The following is a 20431-nucleotide window of genomic DNA, read 5'->3' as shown; positions in this document are numbered from 1 at the left end:
TCTTTTCCTTCCTCACTTGAACTTTTCCCTTTCTACCATTTACATCCCTCAATCATTTGATGTCACCAGGTTCGACTTCCTCCAGCTTATTGGACAGCTTCCTCGCCGATTTCTGCTGCTTGGGGACTTTAATGCACACCATCCCATTTGGGGCTCTTCCAGAACCTATCCGAGAGGTGCCCTCTTCGCTGCCATTCTTAATCAACTTAACCTTTTCATCTTTAACACAGAAGCACCCATGTTGCTTTCAGACTCGTCGCACTCCTATTCCCATTTGGACCTTTCCTTCTTCACTGCCCGTCCTGCACATCATCTTGAACGGTCCGTTCTTTCTGACACCTACTCGAGCGACCATTTCCTGTGTGCTATCCATTTGCTGACTCCTACCCCACCTCCGTGCACATCGAAATGGCAGCACACTAAGGCTGACTGGAGACTTTACCCCGCCCTGGCGACCTTCAACGAACATGATTTCCACAGTTGTCACAGGTGGAATTTCTTACAAACATTATCCTTACCGTCGCAGAACATTCCATTCCTCACACTTCCTCTTTACCATGCTGTGTCCCAATCCTTTGGTGGACTGAAGCCTGCTGCGATGGAATTCGCATTCTTCAGGATAACCAAAAAGGTAGCTGAACTTCGTTCACTAGTTCTTTTAACAGTTTCACCCCCCTCTTCCATCGTGTGCACCAACTTCCGATGGTTCTCTGGGAGCAAGATCCATTCCCCAATTTTCATCCTGACAGTAGCAGACAGTATCATCGTGTACCATATTGCTATCTCCAACACCTTGGGTCGCCATTTTGCAGAAATTTTGAGCTCCTCCCACTATCATCCTGCCTACCTCTATTGGAAATGGGCAGAGAAGACTCAGGCAATACCCTTCTCTTCTCAGAATCGTGTGTGTTACTGTGCTGCCTTTACTATGAGGAAGCTAGCTCACGTTCTCACTTTATCTCAATCCTCTGCCCTGGACCAGACACTGTTAATTTTCAAATGTTGCAGCACCTTTCTCTTGTGGGCAAGCACTTTTTGCTTAATACGTACAACCGGACCTGGGCAGAGGGCATGTTATTAAGCCACTGTTGTGAAGCCACTGTTATACCCACACCTAAGCCCGGTAAGGACAAACAACTTCCTTCTGGCTATCACCCACTTTGTTTACCCATGTCATGAATGGTTTTCTGTGGAAATCCCAGACTGGCTGTGTTTTTCAATTTGGAGAAAGCCTACGACATTTGTTGGGGACTAGTATCGTTTGTACTCTCTACACATGGCGCCCACTTCCTGTCTTATCATTTGTTAATGTGACTTTCCATTTTCTGTAGTTAAAGTACAACTCAATCCATGCAAGGGGAAGACTTTTAATGCCATACTATTTTAGCTTCCCCTCACAGAATTTTTTAATCTAAACAGTCAAAGGCTTTGGAAAGATGACAGAGGGGTTAATTTCCACTATTTAATTCTACTGGAATTGAGTTTGTGAGATATTATGTCGGATTCTCAGTATAGAAGCCTTTAGAGAAGTCGAACTGTGTTGTTAAAAAGTTATTCTCTGAATGGTGGTTCTCCATTCTAAGTGGATTTAGGTTGAAATACTATGCAGATGAAGAGGCTTACAAAGGCTGGAATAGGCTGGTGAGATGCACCAAACCAGTAGCTGGATGAAGACCACAACAGCAGACTTCAACTCAGTTTATTGATTGAAATCCAGCTCTTGCCGAAATTAGGTCTCTGTCTCTATCTCTCTCACTCTCTCTCTCTCTCTCTCTCTCTCTCTGACACACACACACACACACACACACACAAAAACACACACACACACACACACTCTTCCTACTAGCTACCACTCCATCTCTCTTACCAGTGTGTTCGCAAGGTGATGGGACATATGATTCATGCCCGGATGATATGGTGGCTCGAGTCTCACAATTTTTGATGAATGCACAGTGTGGCTTTCAACACGGCATTCTGCAGTGGACCGTCTCATTATTTTGCCCATCCATGTCATGAATGGTTTTCTGCAGAAATCCCAGATTGTCGCTGTGTTTTTCGATTTGTGAGAAGGCCTATGACACCTGCTAGAGAGCTAGTACCCTCCATACTCTTCACATGTGGGGCTTCCATGGCCACCTACCCTGTTTCCTTCAGACATTTTTAAAATACCGAGTTTTCGAGGTTCATGAAAGGTCTGCCTTGTCGGACACCTTTATCCAGGAAAATGGTGTGTCTCAGGGTTCCATTCTGAGTGTCATTCTCTTTGCTATCACCATTAACCCTATAATGGCATGTCTCCCACTGGGCATCTCCGGATCCCTTTTTTTTGACGATTTTGCCTTCTATTGCAGTTCTCTATGAACCTGTCTCACTTAGTGGCATCTTCAGCAATGTCTTGATTGTCTTTACTCCTGGAGCATCAACAATGGCTTTCGCTTTTCCACTGACAAAACTGTCTGTATGAATCCCACGAACGCTGACTGCAAATTTGTATGTCCGTCTGGTTATTTGACCTGTTGTGCTGCCATTCACAAACAGCATTCCAGGAGGTGTTTTCCTACAGGATAACACTTGCTCACATACTGCTGTTGTAAGCCAACATGCTATAGTGTGTCAACATATTGCCTTGGCTTGCTCGATAACCAGCTCTACCTCCAATCGAGCACATATTGGACGTCATCTGATGACAGCTTCAACCCATCCACAAACATCATTAACTGTCCTTATATTGGCCAACCAAGTGCAACAGGCATGGAACTACATCCCACAAACACACACACATGACACATGTACAACAGCGTATCAGCATTTACATTTACATTTGCAGTGGCTTATCTCACACTCACATTGATCTCTGATCCTGCAACATTAATCACTTTACATACATTGTCTCAACAAATATATTCCTGGTATTTCATTACTCTACATTAATTATTTTTGGGTGTTGCAAATTTTTCCGTCAGTGTACCTGGCCTTTCTTTAACCATCCCTGGTGCAATGCAGAATTCTCTTCCCAGTAGCGAGAAAATGCCGTTTTTCCAGTTTTTGAATCAGATAAATTGCCTCTTCAAACGGACAGCTGTCGTCCAGATTGTTTACTCAGTGTCCTGCAAGTTACTTGAACATATGGTTAGTCGAAGGCTGTATTGTGTCCTTGAATCCCCGGATCTTTTGGCTTCGATCCAGGGTGCTTTTCGCCAAGGGTGCTCTACTGAAGATAATTTAGTCCACTTGAAGTGTGCTATCTGAACAGCTTTTGCTCAGCATCAGTTCCTTGTTGCAGTTTTCATTGATCTGCGTGTATATCTTATGATACCACATGGTGCCATAACGTCCTTGCCACCTTAAAGGAGTGGGGCCTCCATGGCCCACTCCTGATTTTTATCCAGAACTTTCTTCCATGTCACACTTTTTGGGTACAGGTTGGTGCCTCCTATAGCATCCCCCCCTGCAGGAGAAGGGGCTTGCACAAGGTTCTGTTTTGAGTGCCACTCTCCTTTTTGTGGCTATCAATGATCTGGTGGCAGCTGCATGGCATATGGTGTCCCCATCTTTCCTGTTCATCCACGACGGCTATTGCTGGAGGCAGAATGCAGGGAGCAATACACCAAGCACAATCCTGGGCTTTCACTCATAGCATCCATTTTTTGCCTGCCATGACCTATGTTATGCATTTCTGTCATTGTGTTTTTTAGGACCGGTCTTAGATGCCTAGTTGACATGGGTTCCCCGTCTTTGTCAACTAAAGCAGACATGTAGGTCGCACCTGAATGCTCTTCTATGCCTCAGCGACACTGACCACGGTGTGGTCCACTCTACTTTGATATGGCTGTATGCAGCATTGGTGAAGTCACACCTAGATTACAGGAATCTCTCATATGACTTTTCATCAGCTTCGACATTACGTCTGGATTCGATACACTATTGTGGGGTAAGACTGGTAACAGGTGCCTTTGGACTAGGGAGCAGTTCCACTATTGTGGGTTCTGCACCATCAAAAATTGATGGCAGCTGCTCACCCATAGTACCCTAACTGTCATCTCCTCTTTCCAGATACGAGATCTACCTCCCAAATCGGCAACACAGATCTGGGGTTAAGATCACCAAGTTAGAGTCTTGGTCCAGCACACAGTTTTAATCTGCCAGGAAGTTTCATATCAGTGCACACTATGCTGCAGAGTGAAAATCTCATTCTAGAAAAAGCTTTATCTGTAATTCTCTTTACGTATTGGCTATTTTCTTCACATATGGGGGACATGGTCTCATCTGAAAAGTGAAAGCAAGCCTGTAAAAGAAAGGGAAGGGGGGGGGGGCTGTTCTCAATTCTTGAGCAGTGACCCTCTTGGTCCTTTTTTTTTTTTTTTTTTTTTTTTTTTTTTTTTTTTTTTTTTTTTTAAAACCTTTGCAATTTGGGTGAGTTTATGTTCAATCCTTGCACCCAATTTACTCTTTCATCTACCTACTTTTTATCAAGTCAAGCAGAACGATATTTATGCCCATTGCTTAATACCTGTTTGTATAATTTACAATGCTGGTATTTATGAATTTTTTAGCATTTGACTCCGGAAAGACCATTTTTCTTTGTAGTGAGGTCTTGCCAACAGCAAATTTTCTGGATGGAAAGTCGCTCAATCTGCTCATATACTTTAAAATTTAAAAGTAAACCTAGCAATGCTAGAATGTATACAAAATACTGATATACCCATTTTCAAGTTGTTGTTTAAAGATTCGCGACTTTTAAAACTTACGTAGATTATCTTTTTGATGATAGAACTTTACATAAGAAGTTATTAAGAACATTGTGCATATCACATGATGAACAAAGCAATGAATGACTAAAGCAATGTTATCAACCCTCATTCATTGACACATGTAATAAATTCATCGAATCAGTGAAGTTCAGAGCTGTTATAAAAATTTCTGAAATTAAAAGTATACATTGCCTAATGAATGTATTATTTTGATGTGAAAGAACACAATAATTATTATTTTTGGAATGTAATAATTCACTATGGCTTCATTTTAATTCTAATAAGTTTCACACTGTAATGAAACATTGTCTAAATGCCCCTCTCTCTCTATCTCTCTCTCTCTCTCTCTCTCTCTCTCTCCCTCTCATTTGTAATAACTTACCGCTGTTATTTTGTATTAGTATTGCAGTCATTACATTAAAATTGGCTATATTGATTCTGCAATTTATACTATTATGTTATTGCTAAGAATTGATTTAAAGAATAAACGTATATATTTATTTGTAGGATATTGTAAATTTATACCACTGGAACTCTTTCAAAATATTTGATTGCGTAATACTGCCAATAAATACAATGACTTTCTTTCATCTGTTTATAATTGTAATAGATGTTGGACACTTTGACTCCAAGTATGTTATACAGAAACGCAGTGATTTTTTACAAAAGGCAAAACTATGTGTTCGAAGAATTGTGGAGAGGAGGGTACGTGATGTATTTTAAGTAGGTTATAAAGAGTAACTATAACAACAAAAACAATAAATTATTGATACATTTATTTAATTGAATAGATAAAAAATCTACTCACCAAGCGGCAGCAGAACATACACATAAAAGACAGTGGCTCTTCCAGACAGAAGCGTTGAAGGGGAAGGAAGAAGGGTAAAGGAAAAGGCCTGGAGAGTTCCATGAAAAGGTGTAGATTTTGGGAAAGTCACACAGAACTGCGGATCAGGCGAGAAATAGAAACGACACATGTCATATACCAGCTATTATGTAAACACTGTTCAGCTTTCTACATCTGCATGACTACCACCAAATTATCAGTTAGGATAAATGGGCATAGGCGTAGTGTATATACTGGGAACTCGCAATAACCTGTTGCAGAGCATGCTCTTCAACATGGCATACGTGACCTCAGCACTTGTTTCACCACACATGCCACCTGTATTCTTCCGCCAGACACCAGTTTCTCAGAACTCCGCAGGTGGGAACTAGCACTAAAACATGTCCTTGGTTCTCACCACCCACCTCGCCTTAATTTACGTTAATTTCTCCTGTCTCAGCTATTCTTCACTGTAATTACTCTTTGCTTCACTCCGTTTTAGCTTTCTACATCTTTCATTGTCTTTCCCGTCTGTTTTCACTGCCCCCTCCCACAGCTGTTGCATACAATACACTTAGCTTCTCACTCTTATTAACTCATGTACAGTTTTAGTAGTAATCTCTGTCTTGCATATTACCCTGTCTTCCACCTTTAAGCTCTCAGGTTTCCGAATCTTGCCCGATGCACTCCCCAACAATTAGTCTCTCCTTCTCATCCTGTACGGTAAGTCACCCATGACCCATGTTTCTGGGTAACTTTACCAAAATCTACCCCTTTTTTTAGACCTCTCCAGTCCTTTTCCTTCACCCTTCTTGCTTCCCCTGCAACCCTTCAGCCTGAAGAAGGAGTCACTGGCTCCAAACGCTTGCCTATCACAACAGTCTTTTATGTGTGTGTTCTGCCATTGCTTGGTGAGTAGATTTTTTATCTATCGAATTAAATGATTTTATAAAGAGTACCTGTGTGTGATGTTTTTATTGGTTTACAACTTGTTATAAACAAAACTTATTTTTACCATTTAATATGTTTCCAGATATTTACCAGTGGTAAAGATGAAATTGGGTTGATTGTACTTGGTTCTGACAAGACACAGAATCCACTTGGTTACCCAAATGTGAGTGTGGAATTTCCTCTTGCACTGCCTACATGGCAGATGATATCCCTTGTGGAGAAAGCTTTACATGAAAGTGAAATAAAAACAGATTGGATAGATGGTGTTGTTGTTGGCATGCAAGTCTTGAAAGATGAGCTAGAGTAAGTATTTAAAGCTGTCTGTTTCATGACATTCCTGGAACATGTTCCAGAATGTGTGTTACACAAATCACAGTGACATAGTTGTGACTTTATAAACTTGAATCAATATGTTTTTGTAATGAAAAAGAAACAGAAGGCACAATACCTGCAGAAATAGGAATTTTTTTTGTGTGATTTTACTGTATGATGTTTTTTACAGTTTTTCAGCTCAATAATTAAGGAGGTATTGATACAAGGCTTTGCCAAAAACCCATCTGTCACCTACAATTCCAGCCCTGTCACTGGCATTCCGTACCCCACAATATGACTGGGCCACAATGAAAGCAGCCACATCATTGTCAAATTCACTGAAACTACTGCATAGCAATTTGCTTGAGTATGGCTGCAGTTGTGGTCTTCTGTTTGGTTTAAGCACTGCATCAATACCTTCTCTTTATAGCACACGGAGGTCGCGATCTGCGACTGTTTTTACAAGTGGCAAGAGAACTTTTAATCTTGTTGCTTGTTTTGTCACTGAAAGATGCAAATATTTTAGAATGTAGTGCCCTATGTATATCTGTTAGAATAGCCACAAGGTCTGAAAGTTATTTTCAAATGATTGAGCTCTTCTACAGAGTATTGAAATTCACAGATACTTCCAACCTGGTCCACCAATGTCTTACATACTCCTCTTCCTCCATGGATTGTTTCCAGCATTTGGAGATGAAACATTAGGAAGCAAAACGTGCCTTATAACCAAAATCTAATGAACATATAATTAAATTAAACAAAGATGTAATGTTGCACTCTCAGGTAAGACTGATCTTGAATGCAAAGCCAAAGTGGAAATTAAATGTACGCTGCAACATTCATCTCACTTTTTGTTATTGAAATTATTCACAGTGCCATAGGGAGAACTGAGTTTATGTGTTTTATAGAGTCAGATACACACTGTGGCACAGGGTGCTGTCCGTTATTCTCCTGACTATGATGTCCAGGAATGGTAGTCTTCCTTCTTCTTTGGTCTCCATAGTGAATTTGATTTTGTGGCGTGTGGAGTTCAGATGTACAAAGAAGTCAAGAAGTTTGTCTCTTCCATGAGGCCAGATGACAAGTGTGTTATCCACATAACAGAAGAAGAAGAAGAAGATGGATTTCCATTTGGATGACATCAGGGCCTCTTCCTTGAAGTGCACCGTAAACATATTCACAATCTCTGGTCAGAGTGGGCTGCCTATTGCGACTCCATCTGTTAGTGGGAGGGAGGTGTGCCACGAGTCAGTGAAGTGGGAAAGTTGACCAAGTAATATGCGTGACGTGTCATACCTCGACCGATATTGAGAACAGAATAAAAAATTCAGAGGCATTACTTTTCAGCACTCCCATGCATATTCTGTATGCAAGAAAGCAGGTTTCTCATTCAGAAATTCTATTTCAGTGTTGGTTGTGTACACAAAGACCGTGTTAAGCATAATGGAAGAAGGAGAAATGTTTATCAGCATTCCAGATTTGGCAGTGGCAGGCTCATGGTCTGGTGAGACTCTGGTTTATTGTTTCACTATATTGCTGCTTGCATTGCTCAGAATCTCATTTTGTGTGAACATAGAATTGGTAGGTTCAGGAGGGCCATGCTAAATGCCTTGCAGGGCCTCCGTAGTGCCATCCAACTAGCACCTGAGAGGGCAGACAAGTGTTCGCTCATGCGTACATGATCCTGCAGTGAAGTTGTGTACATTTAGTCAGGAAGTGGGCTTGTATACAGTGAGACAAGTATCCACACATACAATGTGATGGCATCTGGAGCAGCACAGACTGTCAAGCCATTAATGCAGCTCTAGAGAGAGTTGAACTGACAGCGGTGCAACTGACAACAATGCCAGACACAGGAATGGCACTGTGTCATTGTATCAGATGAGTCTCGGTTCTGCAACATCGTCACAATTGATGTACTTGTGTGTGGAGGCTCTGATGCCAACAGACCTGGCCAGATTGTACCTGTCATTCACATGCAGGTCCAGCATGTGATGTGATGGTTTGGGGTGCAACTGGATACATGTCACAACCTCTGGTTCACATAGCCAGTAATTTGGACAGCAGCCATTGCATTTGTGTTTTGTTAAGGCCTATCGCTGTACCCTATTTTCAAGGGCTCCGTGATGTTATCTTTTAACAGGATAATGCAAGACTTTACATCACCTGATCTGTACTGAGCTACCTCGATACAGAGAGTGTTCCACTGTTGCCGTATCCAGCATTTCCTTCAAATCTGTCACCTGTGGAGAACGTCTGTTCACAGGATGCCAAGAGATGGGTATGCCACCAGTCGCCAGCCACCAGTCACCAGCTACTACAGTTGAAGAACTCTGACATATGACATACAGTTGAGTAGCATGAAATGATGTACCCACGGCTGTAATCCAACCTCGATTTAATATCCAGTGTGATGAGAGCTGTTCTGCTGTTCCAGTTTCAATACTGAAATTCATATATTATTTTTATGCTGTCCTAACCAGACTGGACTGTGGTGTCATACAGCATAAAATATCTTACAATGTGTTGAATCAGTGATGAGAAGTGTAGAACAGCCAGCAGGGGAAAGATGTTGACAATGAGACAGCTTTTATGTAGAACAGCAGTACAGTGTTTCACAGTGCATAATGCTTCCGCAGATTGAGAACAAAATGTGTGGTTTGCTTTCATCCATTTTCACAAACATAGCCTTGAAAAATAATGTTGACATTACTGTGCATTTCACTCTGAGGCATATTGCACTCTGAGAATGTTCATCGAATTCAGTTACTTTGTATTATATTTCAGCAACAGTGACATAATAGCAAATTGGACTGTACGAGTTTTTATGGATTATTTTTCCAGAGACACACTACCATTTCTTCAGATTTATTTAATTTGGGTATAAATCCTTTCCAGCATATATGCTGTACACAAAATGTTGAACATAAAATGTAGCTATCTGCTGATTTAACATCTTGCTGAGTATACCAGTACAATGTTTTGTTGTAACAAATAGTTCAATGTATTTTACACACTTATAAACTTATTTATACAGTTATAGTAATTTATACTATTACATTAATGTTGTACCTTAATGTTCTGGAAGATGATATTATAAGGAACGTCATACGTTTCCTGGATGATAGAGTTGTCTATAATGAATTATTGCCTGAAAAAAATCTGCACAAATTTGAGTCAGATCATAACATTTCAAATTGCTCCAAAGATAGGCAACTGAGTTTAAGTTTTCAGAAATGTACATTGGAGCACATCACAAAACAAATAAAAGACAGTATTGTATGACTACATTATCAAATAATCACAGTTTTAATTGGTCAACTCATACAAATATCTGGATGAAATGAAATGGTGACATAGACTCACTTGTAGGCAAAGCAGAATGCAGACTTCAATTCATTGGTAAGATACTGGAAAATGCAATCAGTCTATAGAGGACATTGCTTACAAAATACTTGTGTGGCCCATTCTAGAATATTGCTTAAGTACGACCCATAACAAATAAGGCTAATGGCAGACATTGAATGTATACAAAATAGTGTAGCATGATTGATCATAGATTTATTTGATGCATGGGAGAGCATCAAGAAGCTACTAAAAATTGGAAATGCCAGACAAGTGAAGATAGACGCCAAATATATGACAAAACCCAACTTATGAAATTTCAGGAACCTGTATTAAGCGAGGTATTTAGGGATTATACAATAACTACATATGTATCACTCCTATAGGGACCATGAAGGCAAGATTAATTACAGCATGCACAGAACCATTTAAAGAATCATTCTTCCCACACTCCACATGAGCATTGAATGAGGATAAACCATAATGTGTGGTACAACAATGTACTTTGTCGGACAAACCCACAGTGGTTTATACAGTGTGCATGGAGACATGGAATCAGTTGACAGTAGCTGGGTAATGGTTCATATTGATTCCCATTTCCCTGTTGCAGTAGGTGATCTTATGCCTCTAATTATTTTTTCATTGCTATCTTAACTTGCATTCTCCAATTCAGTTTATTAACCCTTCTTATCTCTTTGTATTAGGGCAAATGTACAGTTAACTTTTAAGGAATTTGTATTTTCAATTTATCAACTTGAGTTTTGTTTCATATGCAGCAACAATGTTACAAATTATTTGTTTCAGTTTCTTTAGAATAATTTGCTGTTTCACAGGTGCCTTGAAGAAAATAAAAGATCTCGAAAGTGTCTTAATGACACCCGATGGCCTCATGTTGACAAGACAGCTGGTTGCCTTGCAGAGGGCAGGGCTTGACGGTCTGAACATCAGCTTAGACACCCTGCAGTCCCAACGCTACAACCAGATCATGAGGAGGAAAGGCTGGGAGCGTGTCATGGCATAGATCTAGCCTTGCAACTTGAATACGAACCTGTGAAGGTATTACTAGTGCAGCTGTCATCGCATGCAGACTTTCATAAACAAAAGATATAAATCTGTTGTTAAGAATATCAATACAAGAATCACCATTTTAAAGCAGTACGCCCTCACCCTCACCCCCATCCCCGCTCCCACCCTCACCGCTGTCTCCACACTGCAGCTGTAAGTGAAGGAAGGTATATTAAGACAGAAGAAGTAAATTTTAGCTGACGATGCTAACAGTTTCGTAGTTTATACAACATAAAAAAGTATGGCTTGCAAGTTTACCAATTATTGTCAACATGAGGCCATCGGTTGTCATTAAGACACTTTTGAGATCTTTATTTTCTTCAAGGCACCTGTGAAACAGGAAATTATTCTAAAGGAACTGAAACAAATAATTTGTAATTGGTATCTTATATTTTCCTCCCAAGAGAGCATTATGACACTCAAGATCTTTACAGTTTCTCTTTTTTTCTTTTGTGTCTTTAGTTTAAAATAAGTATCCTCTATTGTGGTGCCATTTTGAAAAAAATACTCGATTGTTTGGAAAAATTATTCTTAATTCTATAGTCACACTTTTGTTGTATCTAAGTACTACTGGTTTCAGTAGCAAGTACCAGCATCAGTTCATCTTATTATCAAAAATTTCTTTGCAATATAAAAGCTGACCACTGTGGCCAAGCGGTTCTAGGCACTTCAGTCCGGAACCGTGCTGCTGCTACGGTCGCAGGTTCGAATCCTGCCTCAGGCAGGGATGTCCTTAGGTTAGTTAGGTTTAAGTAGTTCTAAATTTGGGGGACTGATGACCTCAGATGTTAAGTCCCATAGTGCTTAGAGCCATTTGAACCATTTTGCAAAATAAAAAGCTTCTGTACAACTACAAACTAGACATACCATTTTCAGGGTGCAGTTCACATCTATTGAAAGCACAACAGTGACCTTTACTTTTAGTAGATAAGACACCTACTGGGGTAAGTGACTTGATGACTGCACACAAGAAGTTGTCATTTATTCCGTATGTAGCTACCATGTAGACTCACTTTTTTCGTATTTGTTTGTCCTTACTCTTCCAAAAGGTTAAACCTTGTCTCTGCAGCCACAGCTTCCTCTCTTCAGCAGTTGTCTTCATCTCCATGTGTGAAGAAAATCCCATTCATTGATCACATTGTTTAAGTAGGATGTTCTCAGTCATCCCCTTGTTTTCTTACCTACGATCTTGCCTTCAGAAATGTTTTTTAAAAGATTATCGTCTCCAGTTAAGTGTCCAGTGTATTTTGCTTTGCCCTGGCCTATAACTTTCAGTGGTTTTTTCTTCTCTCCTATTTCCTTTAATTTTTCTGTCAATGCAGCTAGTTCTTGTACTTCTCCTCCAGAACCACATTTCAGCAGGTTTGAGGCGAGCTTCCTTTGGCTTTTCTAATGTACAGATTTTGCATCTGTGTGTCAGAACACTCCACACAAAGGTCTTTACAAATATTTTGTTAATGTGGAAGCTGATATGTTTATTCAGTTGCAGCTTCTTCTTATTTTGGAAGGAATTCTTCACCTGTGCTATTCTTTTCTTGAATGTCTTGAAATATTGATTGTTTTCTTTCAAAAAGCTACTGAGATATTGAATTTCAGTTGCTTTCTTGAGTTGCTCATTGCCTGTTCTTGTGTCAGTCCTACCTCCACCTCCTTTCTTGTCTGTAGCCATAACTTTTGTCTTCTTTGTATTCATTTTTAGCTTTAGTTTTACCATTTCTAGATTTAAGGCCTGAAACATTTTATTTAGTTCCTACTTTGATTTACTATTGTGATGTCATCAATCTGCATTGTATATGCATGCAATTAAGTTTCCATATCGACATCATGCTCCAAAAACCACCTAACTGTGTGTGGCAGGGGGTACGTCTCATGCCACCAACTGATCCCCTCTGCCTTGTTCCACTTGTGAACAGTGCCTGAGAAGAGTGACTGTCAGTACACTTCTGTATTATCTCTAACTTCTCAAATTTTCTTCACGTGATCATTTCGTGAATTGTATATGAGAGAAACTATTATGTTGTCAGACTCTTCTCAGAAACTACTCTCTCGAAATTTGGGTAGTAAATCTTTCCATGATGCACAACTGCTCTCTTATGGCATCTACCACTGGAGTTGCTGAGCATCTCTGTAATGATCTCACAGTGACTAAATGATCCTGCGACAAAACACTCCGCACTTCGTTGGATCTTCTTTCTCTCTTCTGTCAGTCCTACTGGGTAAGGACACAGGGGTAATTTACATTCACTTAAGATTCTTCCTGTGGATGTTAGTCTGGCATCTGCTTTTCTATTGCAGTTGTATGTGGTCATTCCACTTTAAGGTTGCTCTGGATAGTTACTTCTAGATATTTTATGGTAGATTCTGTTTCCAGCAATTTGTCATTAATAGTGTAGTTGTACAGTATTGGATTTCTTTTCCTGTGTGTGTGTGTGTGTGTGTGTGTGTGTGTGTGTGTGTGTGTGTGTGTGTGTGTGTGAGTGATATGTTACATTTATTTATGTGCAGGGTCAACTGCCAGAGCCTGCATCATTCACCAATCCTCTGCAGGTCATTGTGCAAATTGATACGGCCTTCTGTTGTTGCTACTTTCTGATGGACAAGTGAGAACCTGTGAACAATATTAAGGAGCCTCTGACACTTTCTACTGGATCATTTATATTCATTGTAAATGTAATGGTCCTATCACATTTCCTTGGAGTATTCCAGAAATTACCTTTTGATTCTTGTCATCTTTTCTTTGTTGTTGTTATTACTTCCTTGATGAAAATATTAAGGAAGTAAGGTGATAGAAGGCACCCGTCTCTCACTGCCCTTCTGGTTTTCCTTCTTTCATATCCGGTTCAGTACTCTGACTTTTGTATATACTCAAAATCAATCATCTGTCCTTCCACTTTGGACATTACTTTAAGGAATGATGATATAATGGTAATCTGTTTAATAAACAATATTTTAACGATACACTTTGCTTTCCAATCATATAGTGGCTTGATGATGGAATTTGATACTGAAATTAGTAATCATTAGACAAAATAAAAGTGAAGCTATAATAAAAAAAAGTAATATTTTGGATCATGTCAGTTGTTGTTCCAAACAACAGCATGTCAGAAATAGGTTGAAATGGCTCTGAGCACTATGCGACTTAACTTCTGAGGTCATCAGTCACCTAGAACTTAGAACTAATTAAACCTAACTAACCTAAGGACATCACACACATCCATGCCCGAGGCAGGATTCGAACCTGCGAACGTAGCGGTCACTCAGTTCCAGACTGTAGCGCCTAGAACCACACGGCCACTCCGGCTGTCCAGGAATAGGTACTAAATTATTTGTCCGCTGATGACTTCACAGCTTAGAACACTAAAACGCAAATGTTAATTGTTTGTAATGTGCCCTGGTAGAGTTCACAACTGATTACAGTTCACGATTGGTTGTTGGAGATTGGGCGTTACTCACATAGTGTATTTAGTGCACAGTGCAGAAAAAGGCAGTGTCCAGAAAAAAAAAAAACAAGTGTAAAGGCAAAAGTTTCATGACAGGATGTTGTGTCACCGTACTTGGAAGACAATTATAGCCAAAGACAGAAATTTAAAAGAAACTGGCTCATTTGAGCTGCGGAGACCTAGTTGAGGATTCTCAGTAGATAATTGTTAGCACAGTAGAATTTATAAAGAGACAATGTCAGTTCATGTGAGGGAAGGTTGATTGGTAAGTACCTATCAGCTTTCTCATAAAACTCACAATTTGAAGAATACACATCAAGGAAAAGGTAGAAGTCCAACAGTGACAAATCTAGACAATAATATCGATCATCCAGCAGTTTTGCAAAATCCCCAGTTGTACTTACTTACTTACTTACTTACTAACTTACTCAGATTTGCTGTGTACCATACAAGGAACTGGTTTCACAGAGTTCACTCGATCAGCTGCCAAGTTCTCACCTTCCTCCAAGTTTGTGTCCATGCATTGAAGATTCATTGCAAAAGTTCCAGGTGTTAAAAGGTCTTCCTGTACATCTGTATCTGTCCATTGATTTCAACAACAGTGTTGATTTTGGGATTCTTCCACCTTCCATGCGTAGAACATAACCTGCAATCTTCAGTCTTCTTTCAACAATAATTACGTGCAGGCTGTGTAGACCTCGTATTCTCAGCACTTCATCGTTTGTAACTTGGTTGGGTTAACATCTTCAGAATTCATCTCTAGCATTGTTGGTGAAAAATATGGAGACTGTGTGCTGATTTTACTGATATTTTCCAAGTCTCACACATATAAATGATAAAGGAGTACAGTCAAAGCTTTGTTGACATATTACAGACCTAATTACCATATGGACTGATTTTCCAGTTCTGCTGGTGATTTCTGCATCTGTGACCTCATTATTACATATAAAGCTACCGAGATATGGCAATCTGTCAACATCTTGTAGTATCTTCTATTGCACTGTAATCAGGGAAGAGACGAGTAATTTCCACTTACTTTGCACATTCTGTTTGTGCAATTGAAAGGATACCAAATAAATTAAAAGGGTGGTGCACAAAATATGTCAAAACTCAGCTGCAGAAGCAATGAAAAAAAGCATGTCAAAATTTAAAAGAATGCAAAATCTCCAAGATTAGCGATGTTTTACTGAAGCTCGAAACTTAGGGTGGGTTTCAGTGCAAGATGTGTTTAATAGTTCCCATAGTGAAACTTCATTTTGAAATCTGGAAGAAAATCCAAAGAGGTTCTGGTTGCATGTGTAGTACACCAATGGCAAGACACAACCAATACCTTCACTGCTCAATAGCTGTGGTAATGTTACTGATGACAGTGCTACTAAAGCAGGGTTACTAAACACGGATTTCTGAAATTTCTTCACCAAAGACAACAAAGTAAATATTGCAGTATTCAAATCAAGAACAACTGCAACTGTGAGTAACTTAGTAGTAGCTCTCCTCAGTGTAATAAAGCGGTTATGTTTCTTTCAGAGAATGCTGATACAATAGCTCCTTTAGAAATCATATATAGCTGCTCATTTGATAAAGATCCATACCTAGAGACTGAAAAGTTGCACAGGTCACACCAATGCTCAAGAAAGAAAAGAGGAGTAATCTATTAAATAACAGACTCATATCACTAATGTTGATTTGCATTAGGATTTTGGAACATATATTGTGTTTGAATATTATGAATTATCTCAAAGATAATGATTCATTGATAAATAGCCAAGATAGATTCAGAAATATCGACCTTTTAAAACACAGCTAGCTCTTTAGTCACACAAAGTAATAAGTGCTGTCGTCTGGGGATCTCAAATTTATTCCATATTTGTAGATTTCCAGAAGACTTTTTGAAACAGTTCCTCACAAGCATTTTCTAATCATATTGTGTGCCTATGGCGTATTGTCTCAGTTGTGCAACTGGATGTGTGGTTTCCTGTCAGAAAGGTCACAGTTCATAGTAATTGATGGAAAATCATCAAGTAAAACAGAAGTGATATCTGAAATTCCTCAAGGAAGTGTTATAGACCACCTGCTGTTGCCGATCTACATTAACAATTTAAGAGAGAATCTGAGCAGTCCTCTTAGATGATGCTATCATTTACAGTCTTGCAAATCATTTACTGTCTTGTAAAGTGATCAGATGATCAAAATGAACTGCAAAATGATTTAGGCTACGTATCCATATGATGCAAAAAGTGGTAACTGACCTTAAATAATAAAAATTGTTATGTCATCCGCATGAGTAGTAAAAGGCATCTACTAAATTTTGGTTACGTGATAATTCACGCAGATCTAAAGGCTGTGAAGTCTACTGAATACTTAGGAATTACATTTACAAATAACTTAAATTGGAATGCTCACATAGATAATGCGGTGGGAAAGCAAACAAAAGACTGTGATTTAATAGTAAAACATTTAGAAGATTAGGATTACTAAAGAGACTATCTACAACTATACTTGTCTGTCCTCTTTTGGAGTATTCTGCATGGTGTGGGATCCTTACCAGATAGGACTGACAGAGGACATCATTTAAAAGTTCAAAGAAGGGCAGCTCATTTTGTATTATTGGCAAACAGGAAAGTGCATGCCACAGATATCACATGTGAATTGGGGTAGCAGTCATTAAAGCAAAAGCAATTTGCTGGAGCAGGTTCTTAAAATTTCAATCATCAACTTTCTCCTCCGAATGTGAAAATATTTTGTTAGAGCCCTCTTACATAGGGAGAAATGATCATTGTAAGAAAATAGAGAAATCAGAGCTTGTACGGAAATATTGAAGTGTTTGTTTTTCCTCAAATGCTGTAGGGGAGTGGAATGGTAGATAAAGAGGTTGAGGGTGGTTCTCTGAACCCTCTGCCAGCATTTAATTGTGAATTACAGACTAGTCATGCAGATATAGATTATGTAGATAAGCTTTCAATATTGTGCACTGATTCTCTAATTTTATACATTGCTCAAATACTTTCGTGGCGCTTTGGAGTGACCCCTTTAAAATAACACTTTACCAGTGTTCTTAATATGTATTTTGGTAACCAGGTTGATAAGAAGTTACAACAATCCTCTCTTATTACTCCCCAGTTTTGGGTTTTATTAATGAACAAAATCGCCACAGTGTTCCATAACAATTACGGGCTGAAGTTTCCTGCTGATGGAACCAATATGATTTTCTGTGTTTCTGAGCATACAGGTTGTGTACGCTGTTTGGAGTCTGGTGTATGCTGAATCAAATGTTTTTATTGTTGTGATCTTCCATCTGAAGATTGGTTTCATGGAGTTGACCATGCTAGCCCATCCTGTGTGACCCTCTTCACCTCTGCATAACTACTGCAGCGTACAATAACTAGAACTTGCTTACTGCAGTCAGTTTTTGGTCTCCTACAGTTGTTACCCCCATTATATTCACAGAGGACCACATATTGTGGAAATTGCATATTGTAATGTAGGATACAATAATAACGTAAGGAAAGTTTCTGTTGAAAATTACGAATTATTTAGGAATAAAGGAGATGGCTCACCAAAAGGCAGAAGCACTGTCTCATCGATAGGCACATGAACAAAAGGTATGTAGAATGAGATTTTCACTGTGCGGTGGAGTGTGCACTGATATGAAAATTTCCTGGCAGATTAAAACTGTGTGCCGGACCAAGAGTCGAACTTGGGACCTTTGCCTTTCATGCGCAAGTGCTCTACCATCTGAGCTATCCATGCACGACTCACAACCCGTACTCACAGCTTTACTTCCACCAGTACCTCGTCTTCTACCTTCCAAACTAAAAGGTACGTTGCTTGGCGAGCTTCCAGAATGCACTTTCTTTTTCTAGCTGTAGGGAAAACATGAGCACGAGCACACTTTCACACACACACACACACACACACACACACACTCACACACACACACTCACATGCGCATGCACGTCTCCTTATTTTGTGGTCGCTCAACTGCCAGCTCTTTACTGGCCCACGGTGAGTGTTCTGGAGTGAGGTGGGGCTTTAGAGTGGGGTAGGATGGGGTGGGTTGAGGCAATGTGAGGGATGGAGAGAGATGGGAGGGGTTTGGAGGGAAGCATTTAGTGGCTCGTGGGAGAGTGGGGAGCCATCTGTGGGCTAGCTAGGGGTGCAGGTAGAGGGGTCAGGTGACAGACAGCTGGGTACTCATAGACTAGGGTGTGACGTGAGATAACAGCACACAACTAGCTGATTGCGAGGGGGGGGGCAGAGGGGGGGGGGAGGGGCGTGTGTGTGTGTGGGGGGGGGGGGGCAGGGGGCTGGGAGTTAACTTGGATTTAGACCAGGAAGCAAAGGATGTGCTGTAAGTATGGCTACGAAAGTTGAGTATTCTTAAATAAGATCAGCTGGTGCCAATGTATTGGAAAGTAACTGGCACACAAAGTGCAATTGTGGCTCCTTTTTCTTTATGAATTTTAAATAGTCTGCAGAGCAAATTGAATTAGGAGGATCAGGCATTTGTGTGGGTCTAGGAAAGTAAATTGTAGGGCCAGATAAAAGGCGCGCAAGACAGGAGGGGTACTACTGCTCATCACTGCTGTATCGTGCTACTAGTACGTGTCTGTGTGAGTGCACCGAGAGTGGTGTTGCCGTACTTGCGTCTTTAAATTGGTCACCGACTGATCATTGCAGGCTGGCTGCTGGAGGCCGTCTCTGGGAGCCAAGCGTGCCGTGCGGTCCCTGCCATGCCATCTGCTGGCGACTTGCACATATGTAAGTGTGGAACAGTGCTGACTGACTCTCTGTGTGATTCTAGTTTGTAATGTGCACATCAGCGTTCTGTGTCTTGTTGAGTCCTTAGAGGCATATTGTTCGGAGGTTATTATTAAAGCCATATTTGTGCGACTTGGATCACACTTCAGTATTACTTGGTTAGTACATCACCACAAACATAAGGACCAGGGATGTACATGCTTTGACAGTTTGCTACGTCTCTTTCTTCTAGGACTGATATGGTAGCTGCCTTGCATTTCTTAATGACTCTGACCTTGTCAACCACAAACCGAATCGTAGTACAGTCATGATTTCCCTGAAGAGATTACATGACAGCAGAGACTTGTAAAATTGTGTTACCCATTTCTCTAGCCAGTGAAGATTCATTCTATACCTTCAGATACAGTGTCATGTAGGAGTAGAACAGCAAGAAATACGTAGCTCCTCTAACAGTAATGACAGTTTATCACCTCCCAACACTACATGTGCCAATGTTTCAGTGCATTTTTGAATATGTTTGTTAACAGATTCATCAACACAAGAAAAATTTATGATCTCAGTAGCATCTTATTTCTTAACTCATACTTTACTATTCATCAGAATCTTCATCGCTGCTCTTTAATTCGTCAGAGCTCCCTGCTGTACTTTGTTTTATTTCATAGTCAGAATTAGTTGAAAAACCACCTACCGTATTTACTCAAATCTAAGCCGCACTCAAACCTGAAAATGAGACTCGAAATAAAGGAAGGAAAAAAAAAATTTCCCGAATCTAAGCCGCACCTGAAATTTGAGACTCGAAGTTGAAGGGGAGAGAAAAGTTTTAGGCCGCACCTCCAAATCGAAACAAAGTCAGTCCATTGTAATATGAGACACAATTTAGTTCGAGTGAATGACGATACAGCTACAGTAGTTTGGTTCGAGTCGTAAGCGTAGCACTTAAGCTTTACCAGGTAGCCATTGCTATGCGTCAGGCGCTCCGT

At 40.0% G+C, this 20431-nt stretch overlaps 1 pseudogene; it reads left to right on the top strand.

Annotated features, from left to right (window-relative positions):
* Positions 1–20431, top strand: part of LOC124554990 — a 114025-nt pseudogene that overhangs the window by 45790 nt on the left and 47804 nt on the right.

Source organism: Schistocerca americana, chromosome X (assembly GCF_021461395.2).
Source record: "Schistocerca americana isolate TAMUIC-IGC-003095 chromosome X, iqSchAmer2.1, whole genome shotgun sequence".
NCBI classification, from domain to species: Eukaryota; Metazoa; Arthropoda; class Insecta; order Orthoptera; family Acrididae; genus Schistocerca; species Schistocerca americana.
Note: the sequence above shows the minus strand (reverse complement) of the source record. Positions and strands in the feature narration are given on the sequence as shown.